The sequence below is a fragment of the Haemaphysalis longicornis genome, unplaced genomic scaffold (assembly GCF_048455015.1).
Source record: "Haemaphysalis longicornis isolate Haplotype H1 unplaced genomic scaffold, Haemaphysalis longicornis Haplotype H1 scaffold_13, whole genome shotgun sequence".
Taxonomy (NCBI): Eukaryota; Metazoa; Arthropoda; class Arachnida; order Ixodida; family Ixodidae; genus Haemaphysalis; species Haemaphysalis longicornis.
The window spans coordinates 65597792-65608097 of record NW_027526233.1 but is presented as its reverse complement, the minus strand read 5'-3'; the positions used below and the strand labels follow the sequence as shown (position 1 = coordinate 65608097).

Genomic DNA, 10306 nt, shown 5'->3' with positions numbered 1-10306 from the left:
TGCCGCGAAATATGCACCCCCTTTACAACAAAGCACGCCGCAAAGCACGGGTCGATGCAGTTACGAAGAAGCACGCCGGGAACGCTACTACATGCTACATGGACGCTGCACGCTACACCCACAAACCCGCTTACGCAGTCACGGTTATAGACCCTCAGAGAACCGAGGTCACAGCCGCCACAATATCCACCACCTCTACAAACGCCGCTGAGGAAATCGCCATCGCCCTAGCAGCCACAACCCATAGCGAATACGTTACAGACATTACGGACTCGCAAGTAGCATGCCGCAACTACCAGCTCGGCCGCATATCACCCTTCGCCCTCAAGATCCTGAATGCCATTCCGCAGCTACCCGGCATTCATATCGTTTGGGCCCCTGGACACGAGTCTCTCGACGGAAATGAGGCGGCACACGCCGCTGCCCGCGTACACACCCTCCGGGCCGTTTCCGAAGAGAGCCAAGACACGGAGAAGGCCCCCCACACACTGAATGGCTACGCGGACATTCTCGCTCACTTCAGACACGAGCGCCATCAGTTCCCTCCTCCCAACTCCCACCTTTCCAGAGCCGAAGCGACCACACTCCGTCGGCTACATACCAACTCCTATCCGCACTGTACCCTCCTCCACCATATCTACCCCACTCAGTATTATAGTACCTGCCACTTTTGCCCCCAACCAGGCACCCTGTACCATCTGGTGTGGGAGTGCCAACAATCCCCATCCCTCACACCCAATCCCCGTCTTACGTACGAGCAGTGGGTGGACCGGCTGTCCAGATCGGACCTCTCGACCCAGCGCATGCTGATAGAGAGGGCACGAGCAGCCAGCAAGGACCAGGGCATCCGGGACTAGCGGACGCCCCCCACCGGCGATGCTCTCACATTCCTGCACCATTAAGCTCCAAATTAAAGATGTTTATCCTCTCTCTCGTTGGCGTCTGATTCCTCCGCAGCACTCTTGCAAGGCACTTCATTAACAAGACCCTCGTCCGTCCATGGTTCCTCAGTGTCAGCATCTTCATCGGCACAAACGAAATCGTCCCAGCCGAGGTCATGGCCATCATGCAGGAGTCAATAACTCGCTGCCACAAATCGCCGCCGGTCTGACCATCGGAAGCATCAGGTTCGGCTTCACGTTGTGTGTCGACGAAGCCGGCCCTGCGGAAACAATTCCGCACGCAAGTGGCTGTCACCTCCGACCAGGCAGCTTTCGCGACCTTTACAGCTGAATACAGCGAACCTGGAAGCGGCAAGTTGGCTGCCAGGCGGTCAACAGCTGTGACCTAGTGCTCCACAACGCGGCGCCTATACGATGCCTTGAAGACAGGTATTATTCCCAAATCAGCGGCGGCACTTTCGAAGTGGTATTGGGTGGCAGGACAACTACGGTCACTGCCGTCAGGGAAGTTTGCACGTGGTGAGCTGAGCCGTTATCCATTCCGAGCAACACGCGCCTGCCTTGCCTCTGCATGTCACGTTCGAACTCGCTCGGCCACTCCGTGAATAAATCTCGCGTCATCCACGCCTTACCATTGTGCTTGTAGCACACGGGCACATAGCTCCAAAAGCAACGCGGCTTCGACTTTCCGATGACGAAGGGCACGCGGTGGTCGCTGCTATCTATGTTTGTGCACAGAAGATCTGTGACGCGCACTTTGCTTTGCTTCACGCCAGTCATGTGTCGCCTTTCATAACGTGCGTTTTGTCCAGCAACATCTGTTAAAATAACGCAGTTTCATCCGCGTTGTAGACGCAGCGCTCCGCATAACTTGAAATAACATCTCCGTTTTTCAAAGCCACGCTGCAACATATTGGTCACTTGCGGATTCCGCGTCGCCGAAAATTGACTTTAAAAAAGTGCCATGCCGCACCTTGAAGCAATGCAGCCAGCCATTGCCTCGGCGGAAGTCGGGAAAATCCCGGTTTGCCCGTTGCGCTTGTGAGGTGGTCGGGAAAGTGACCTGCGCCAGTAGAGCTGGGCAGCTGCCGTCATTTCGACCCACACCGCGGCCGTTCGCTGTAACGGATCGGCAGAGCTCAAAGACGTTCGTTGTAAGTGAACCTTATGCCATTGAAATAAATTATATTTGGACGGTCATGCGGGTTTTTTTCGTTGTAAGCCAAAGTTCGTGTAAAGTGGGGCTGTTATATGTGGGCTTGACTGTATGTAAAATAAAATAAATATTGGTAACTTAACACAAAGTATTGTTTGCTTGCAAGCTATCTTTCTTTTGGAATTGTTTTGCCGCCTCTAACCCCTGATAAATATTTGTGGGGCCCACGCTGCTACCCTCACTTTGCAGCTGCTTAAGTTCAAATAAAATGATGGTAAACGCTTTATGACGGCGATATCTAAGCTTCATCACCCTTTTCGGTGAACTGTGAAGTGAATCGAGGTATATAAACGCATCTTGGCCGCCGCTCTTTTTGCGCAGCTTCGTCTATTTTTGCAAAGCAGGAGAAACAGCAGAATGGGGTCGACACAGCTTCTCCCCACGCTGACAGCGGCTTCCAGGAAAGAGCGAGTAGCCGGATCCACGCTGTGCTAACTAGTCTTGGATCGCACCGTAAGGCAAAGACCAGTAAAATATGTACATATTTTATTTAATAGAAATCATCTTCATCCTTTTTTTCGTCATCTCTCGAAGTCGAATCCTCTTGGAGCGCGTACTCGCCTAAGTAGACCTTCATGTCTTCATCAGCTGTCCCGGTGACCGTCTCCAAGGTGAATTGTGGACGGATGGCTTGAGAGATTAGTCGTCATCAACTCCGGCATGGTGAACGCAAAGCTCGCCGGTCGCTACACATCGCTGACGGTAAAGGCGCCAGTTCCTCGTTTGGTGCGCAAGCCTGGACAACGCTGAGGGGTGGAGGGGGCACCGCAAGTGACGGGCTCCGGACCGCTTGGTTTTTTTTCAAAGCCATAACGGGAACGTTGTGCCAGGTGCCTCCCGTCGCGGCGGCGTGCCGTCGTATCGACACATGCGCTCACATGCGCTCAGGGATTTCTGTCAACACCGAACAGGCTTGTGTTGGTCTGAACAGCTGCGGTGCTCGAATGTAGGTCCGGTTTGCGAAAACGTTCCATACTGATACCTTTTAACAGTTCCATAGGGTGCGCTGGAGTTCGGAGGACTGATATATGGCTGGATACCTCTTAGAAAGGCAGGCAGAATAGCCGTTATAAATGGTATCCCTGATAGTCCCATTAAAATTCACGCTAACATTTTACACCCCTTTTGTCAAAAATGGTGTAGCATAAGAGGAAAAAGGATGTTAATAGTGCATTGCACCCCTTTACTTGAATCTCAACCCCTTTTTCTAGCTCTAAACACTTTTTGTGTCGTAAAAAGGGCGTTGATCAACTTCCACACCCTCGTTTTTTTTTTTGAAAGGGGGTGGAAAAGGTTTTCAACTGTTCATTGAATAAAGCCATGCGTGCATGTTTAATTGAATCGTAAAGAACAAGAGATCCCCTCATACCCTCCTGCACACGAAAGACATGTTTAAAAGCAAGAACATTTTTCGTCTGCAATGATCGCTCATTTCTATATACGGTGCGCCCCATGCCCCAAGTTCTGCTTTCGCACATGAATTATGAATTGGAAATTAAAAATTAGAAAATGAACTATAGTTCTTTAGCGAAAATAGTGTCGAATGACTGCAACACGCTTGGCTTTCTCTAGCGGGAGGCCGTGTTGAAACAGCGCAAAATAGGTGTTCAGTTGCAAAAAAAGGAAAGCGCAGCTGCAGCTTTGCCTAGTTTCATACCGGTTGTGCTCAATTTTATTAGGTCTACTACGCTTTGAAATGTTCTTGTAAGCCAGGATCACGGCTTAGGAGTGAGGCCATGTTTAACCGTATTTTACAAGGCTGTTCCGGTGTGTCAACCACACTGTCAGCGAATCCAACAGGAAAACGAGCTAGGTCGACTCCTAGCTATGTAGTCTCTACAGCCTTGCACCACCGTTGCAATCTGCGGCAATGTTTTTGCATTTTTGAGTCCCAAAAAGACTAGTACATTTGAAATGATATAGCAAAAGGGGCGTATACGCTTGCGCCTTCTGTGATCACACTAGAACAGGCTCTAAAGCCGGCTTCACTGTTTAAATAGCTATCAGCGGTTGTGCACCGTTTACAGGGGGAGCACTTCTTTTTCTGTCTTTTTTTTATAACGGCACCGAACCTAGTTCAGCTTCAGCAGCTGTACTTGTAATATATTATGCCAATTTATATTCTGTAAAGCATTGAGAGGTACAACGGTTCTGTCCACCCGTGTAACGAATTATGAAATACCACCTGAGTGGGAGGTCTCTCACACCCTTTTCCTTCACTCCCCTTTGTTTACGTTCCAACACCATAATTTGTAGGTGTACACCCTTTAGGGATAGAGGATGTTGAAATATTGAAGACGCATCTTGAAGGGTGCTTAGATGGCGGGGAATATTTGTTTGGTATTTAATAAAATTCCATGGCCTATTGAACAAATTGACTACCTCGCGTTTGAACGGCCTTTGCAAATCCGCAAGAATATTTGTATGGGCTTACACTAAAATGCATAAATTTGAAATTTTGGTGCCCGAATATATAATTTTTGCGACCAGATCACCGACTCTATAGGAGGACTTTTCTCTGCTGGCTATAAAGGCATTACGAGCAGATGTATTTCAAAGTTTCATGATTTTCTTGATCAATTCATTTGATGCTCGAGCGTCACTTGGGCGTGCTGGATATGTCTGCATGTCATGCTGCACTCTTTGCCCATCCACACCGTCACGCATAGCTCCGCTGCCCGCACCCTTACTGTAGGGTGTTCAACAATTTCACAGCCTTTTATGGTGTTCACACGGACACCTTTTTTTCATCCTTACACCATTTTTAGCCAAAACATCATTCAAAGATGTTCGCTATGGGACCAGATTCTTACACCCTTTCTGGCCAGAATTGGTGTAGGAATGTTAAGTGAGTTGGATACAGAAAATCAAGGCTATTTAGAAATTTTTCATCATTTTACATTTAAAATACTCCTCAGCAGCGCAACAAAACTACCCATGTTTGGAGAAAGTTTGCCGCAAAGCCTTCGAATATAATATCTGATGGAAGCAGTTTTAAAGGTGTAACTTTTTTTGTTGGCTGGACATTAAAACCCATCTGTAATTGAACCGCTGGGCATTGTGCCGAAGAAAGAGGCGGCAGCGACGACAGATATAAAAACCGACCAAAGGAACAATGTGAAGAAAAAACTGGGACACAGCGAACAGGAAAAGGCGCTCAAGAGGAGGAACAAAAATCGGTCGTGGAATTTCACTCCCCGTCGGACGTCTGGTTCGAGGAACGAAACCTCTGGGGCAGTCGACCGGACTGCCAGTTCACAATGCTGACGCCAGACAGAATCAACAGGTACAGCCTGCACGAATGGCGACCCGAACAGTGCTTCAACGAACACACTGCAATGAGCTTCGACAACACTGCTGCCTCCACGCCTGCAATCTTCGCCACAGTACAGAAGCTACCAAATTTTCGCCTAAAAATCCAAGACTTTGGTTGAGACAAGTGGAGGCCCGTTTTCAGCTCTGGTATATCACCTCGCAGTCGACGAAGGAACTTCACATCGTCACAGCCCTGCCCCCGAAATCGCCGACGCTATCGATGACGTTTTCGTTTCACCCCCCATGTGGTGATAGCGCCTATGCCGCGTATCGTGTGCCTTTGTTATCCGCTGCTTTCGCCCCGACGCGCCACGTGCAGTTTGTACGTGACGTCACTGGTCACATGTGTGTTTGTTACATATGTGCGCTGGTGGTATGGAATAGAGGTGTTCATTATTTCGCCCGCATCGTCGGCGGCTCGGTCCCTTTATCCGTTCTTGCGGCAGCCCAGCTGCACTCGGCCTCCTTCGAGGCCGCAACACGACATTGTGTCAGAAGATTGCGTCTTCTGATATTCAAGGGGCGTTGCACCAATCGTCAAGCGCCGCCATGTCAAAAGACAACGTCGTCAAGTCATTCTACGGCATGTTCACTGTTCCAGCTCCGCCAACGTTTGACTTCGAGCGGACATCCGAATGGCCTTCTTGGATCCAGCTTTTCGATGACTACCGCTTTGCCTCGGGCTTAAACGAGCGCAGTGAAGAAGCACAAGTCCGGAGTCTGCTTTATACGATGGGAATGCAAGCTAGAGAAATCCTCTCAACTTTCGCTTTATCTGAAGAGCAACACAAGCAGTACGATGTCGTCAAAAATACGTTCGACAACCAATTCGTGTGCGCACGGAACCTAGTTTATGAGAGCGCATGTTTTCACTGACGCATTCAACAACCTGGCGAATCAGTCGACCAATTCATCACTGCATTGCACACGCTGGCGGACCGGTGCGACTGCCAGGAAAAGGAACGCAAGATCCGCGACAGGTTTGTCGTCGGCGAAGCTCTCCGATTCGCTGCAAATGGATGCAAATTTAACACTCGCCAGTGCTTTGGCAAAAGCTGGCTTGGAGGAGACCGTCCAACGACAGCAGCAGCAGCTGCGAGAAACCAGCGACGAACCTTCGGCAGCGGCAGCCAGCAACCTGGACGCGGTCAGCAACCAAGGGCAGCCCCGGAAGATCTCTTCAGGACTGCGTCCCGGCAGCTCGTCAAGGAACAGTGCACCTGACATACAAGGCCAGCGCACCAGAGAGCAGTCATTCCAACCACGCACCCCCGGTCTATGCCCAAATTGCGGCTAAGGAGCGCACTCTAGGACCTTCTGCCGGGAAAAAGCTGCGAAATGCTACTACTGTGGTTGTTCCAGACATTTTGAAGTGGTGTGTTGGAAAAATTCCGCAGGCGACCGAAAGAAGGTACAACTTTCTGCTCTTCATATGGACAAGGGGGCGTATTTTGTTGGCGCGGTGCACGGGGAGCACTCTAATTCCCGGTATGCTCAGGTCATCATAAACGGCACTCCGGTGTTCGCTAAACTAGACCCTGGTGCAGAAGTTTCCCTGGTACCCTCAACGTTTCCTGGATTGCCTACCAGGTTAGACAAGTGCGACAGAACCTTAACAGCAACCGCGAATGAGCCACTCCATGTTCTCGGAAACTTTGTTGCCAATATCCAGTGGAAACAACGCACGGTCTGACAGATTGCGTACGTTGTCTCACCCTTACGCTCCATACTTTTGGGTCTCCCAGCTCGAGAGCTTATGTTCGCTGACTCGGTCAGTTGCGCGTCAGCTATTGAGGCTTGCTACCCGCAGCTTTTCAGTTCCCTGAGCTATGAAATGCGAATACAATATTCGACTGAAGCCGAACACGATTCCCTTTGCAATTCAAGTTGCGTGTCGCGTTGTCTTGCCCTTGCGGGACCGAGTAAAGCAGGAGCACGAGCGTATGGAGCGGGATGATGTAATCTGCAAAGTAGAGGAACCTACAGAATGGTCCTCGGGTATTGTACCAGTACTCAAACCGTCTGGAGATGTTCGTATTTGCGCTGACTTGACGCAATTATGAAAAGTGTACTTCGCGAGCGCTATGTCTTGCCACCGGTACAGGATAACCTCGGTCTGTTAAGTGGGTCATCCGTGTTTTCAAAGCTAGATGTCAACTCCGGTTTTTATCAGATCAAGTTTTCGCCCGAAAGTCAATTATTAACGACCGTCATAACGCAATTTGGGCGATAGTGTTTTCAGAGACTACCGTTTGGCATAACGTCAGCACCTGAATTTTTTCAAACGAAAACGTAGCAGATTCTCGAAGAAATTCCAGGTGTGGTGAACATGATGGATGATGTGCTCATTTATTGCTGCGACAAGGCTCAACATGACGAGCGTCTGCGTCTAACTTCAGACTTCCTCACGAGTGCTGGCGTTACGCTAAACAAAGAAAAGTGTCATTTTGGAGTAACCGAGATAAAGTTTCTTGGTTGTGCGATCAGTCGAGATGGAATCAAGCCGGACCCTGAAAAGGTTCGGGACATTGAAGAATTGGCGACGCCAACTCACGTATCTGACGTTAGACGGCAGCTCGGTATGACTAATCATCTGGCAAGGTTGACTTCGAAAGCAGTGCCCTTACGCCACTTGCTTTTGAGGGGTTCTGAATAGACGTGGGGACCAGCCCAAGAGCAAGCGCTGTCATACGTCAAAGACGTTATCAGTTTGGTGCGCGTCAGGGCTAACTATAATGCAAAGTACCCTACGATTCTTTCCGGTGACGCGTCATCATTCGGTTGGGGGGCAGTACTTATGCAACTTCCACCAAACAAAGAAAAATGACCAGTTGCATTTCCCTCGCACTCGTTGACGACTGCCTATACCAGGTATTCCCACATTGAAAAGGAAGCATTGAGAAAGACATGGGCGGCAGAAAGATACGAAGGGTACATCAAAGGTCTTGAAAGTGTGGGTGAAACCGGCCACAAACCACATCCACAAGCCACATCCTTGTTGGGAAAATCTCCTTTAGATGTTTTACCGCCTCGCATTCAGCGTTTTCGCATGAAGCTCATGCGGTTCAGCTATGAGGTTGTGCATGTCCCGGGTAAAAGTTTTGTTACTGCAGATATGTTGTCCAGAGCCCCGATTCGGGGTAAACAAATGGATCATGCACTGTGTGTTGGTGACATCAGCAAGCACGTTTCTGGCTCATTGTCAAACGCCATCGAAGCTGACTTTTTGAAAAAGTGAAAGCAGAACAAGCAGCTGATGTCTGTCAAACACTCATGAGATTCAGCCGGGAAGGGTGGCCGAAGTTGTCGTCGCTTTCGACGGTTTTGCGTCCATACTTGCAGGAAAGAGCCACGCTGGCAGTCGTAGAAGGTGTGCTACTGAAAGGTGCACGGCTTGTAGTTCCACAGAAAGTGCGAGCAGACATATTGATACGCTTGCATGAAAGTCACCAGGGAATCGAGAAATGCACAGCTCGAGCCAGAGAGTCAGTATGGTGGCCTGGGTTGAGTTGTAAGCTGAGAGCTTTGGTGACCGATTGCCGTGTATGCGCAGAGCACAGACAGCAGTCAGAACCAATGATCCCGACAACCACTCCACAATGTCCTTGGCAAAAGCTAGGTGCTGATCTCTGCCATATTCAAGGAAAATGGTTTTTGGTGGTCGTGGATTATTGTACTAGATACTCAGAGATAGCCTTGCTATCTTCGATAACAAGTTCCACTGTCATCATGCACCCGAAAAGTTTCTTTGCAAGACATAGCATACCAGAGATCGATATGTCTGACAACGAAGCGCAATTTGTGTCGCAGGAATACAGGTTTTTCGCCCGCAACTACGGATTTAGCACTGTGACTTCGAGTCCCAGATAACCCCAAGCAAATGGGGAAGTAGAGAGGATGGTGCAAACAGTTGAATGTCTGATTACAAAAGCGAAGGACCCATATCTTTCTCTCCTAGCGTACAGGGACACTGCGGGGCCACAGGGAAAAAGCCCGGCAGAACTTCTAATGTGCAGGCAGATGCGCACAACGATACCTGTCCATCCAAAGAGCCTTCTACCTCAGAAAGTGAGCCTGAGCAGAATGAGAAACCACGACACAACCACTCGACAGCGACAGCGTACGTATTTCAACCGTCGCCACAGAGCTACTTCGTTGCCAGCGCTCGAACCGGGCGCGGAAGTCTGGGTGACAGACTGCAAAGCGAAAGCGCGAGTCACGCATCCTGCTGATCACCCGAGGTCGTATGTGGTTAAAACTTCCACCGGCGTAGTTCTGGAGAGAAACAGGAAACTCCTTGTTCGCTTTGTTTCGCAGCCGTATGACGGTGAGGACGATGGAGGAAGCTATGATTTCTGTCAGACAGACAGTCGGGTAGAAATCCAACAGGGATCGATGCGTGTTACTGACAGCACAGTACCTGACGATTCATCTAGCCCTTTATTACCGTGAACTGACCCCCCAGAATATAGAACGCGATCTGGTCGTCTCGTTCGACAGCCACACCGCTACGGTTTCAGTAATTGAATGTAATTTCCTTTTGTTCCGCATTGTTTCTGTCTTTTATAAGGTTCGTCTTTCGCTGGCGGTGCGGCTAAGTTTCGTTGCAACTGTGAGCGTATTTTTTAACAAGGGGAGATGTGGTGATAGCGCCTCTGCCGCGTATCGTGTGCCTGTGTTATCTGCTGCTTTCGCCCCGACGTACCACGTGCAGTTTGTACGTGACGTGAGTAGTCACATGTGTGTTTGTTATATATGTACGCTGGTGGCATGGAATAAAGGTTGTCAGTATCTCGCCCGCATCGTCGGCGGCTCTGTCCCTTTCCCCGTTCTTAGCGGTACACCAGCTGCACTCTCCCTACTTCTAGGCCGC

The 10306-nt window shown here is 49.7% G+C and overlaps 1 pseudogene; it reads left to right on the top strand.

Moving 5' to 3' along the window:
- The first annotated feature begins 5776 nt into the window (after positions 1-5776).
- LOC144164081 (uncharacterized) lies at positions 5777-9442 on the top strand (annotated as a pseudogene).
- The last annotated feature ends 864 nt before the right edge of the window (positions 9443-10306 follow it).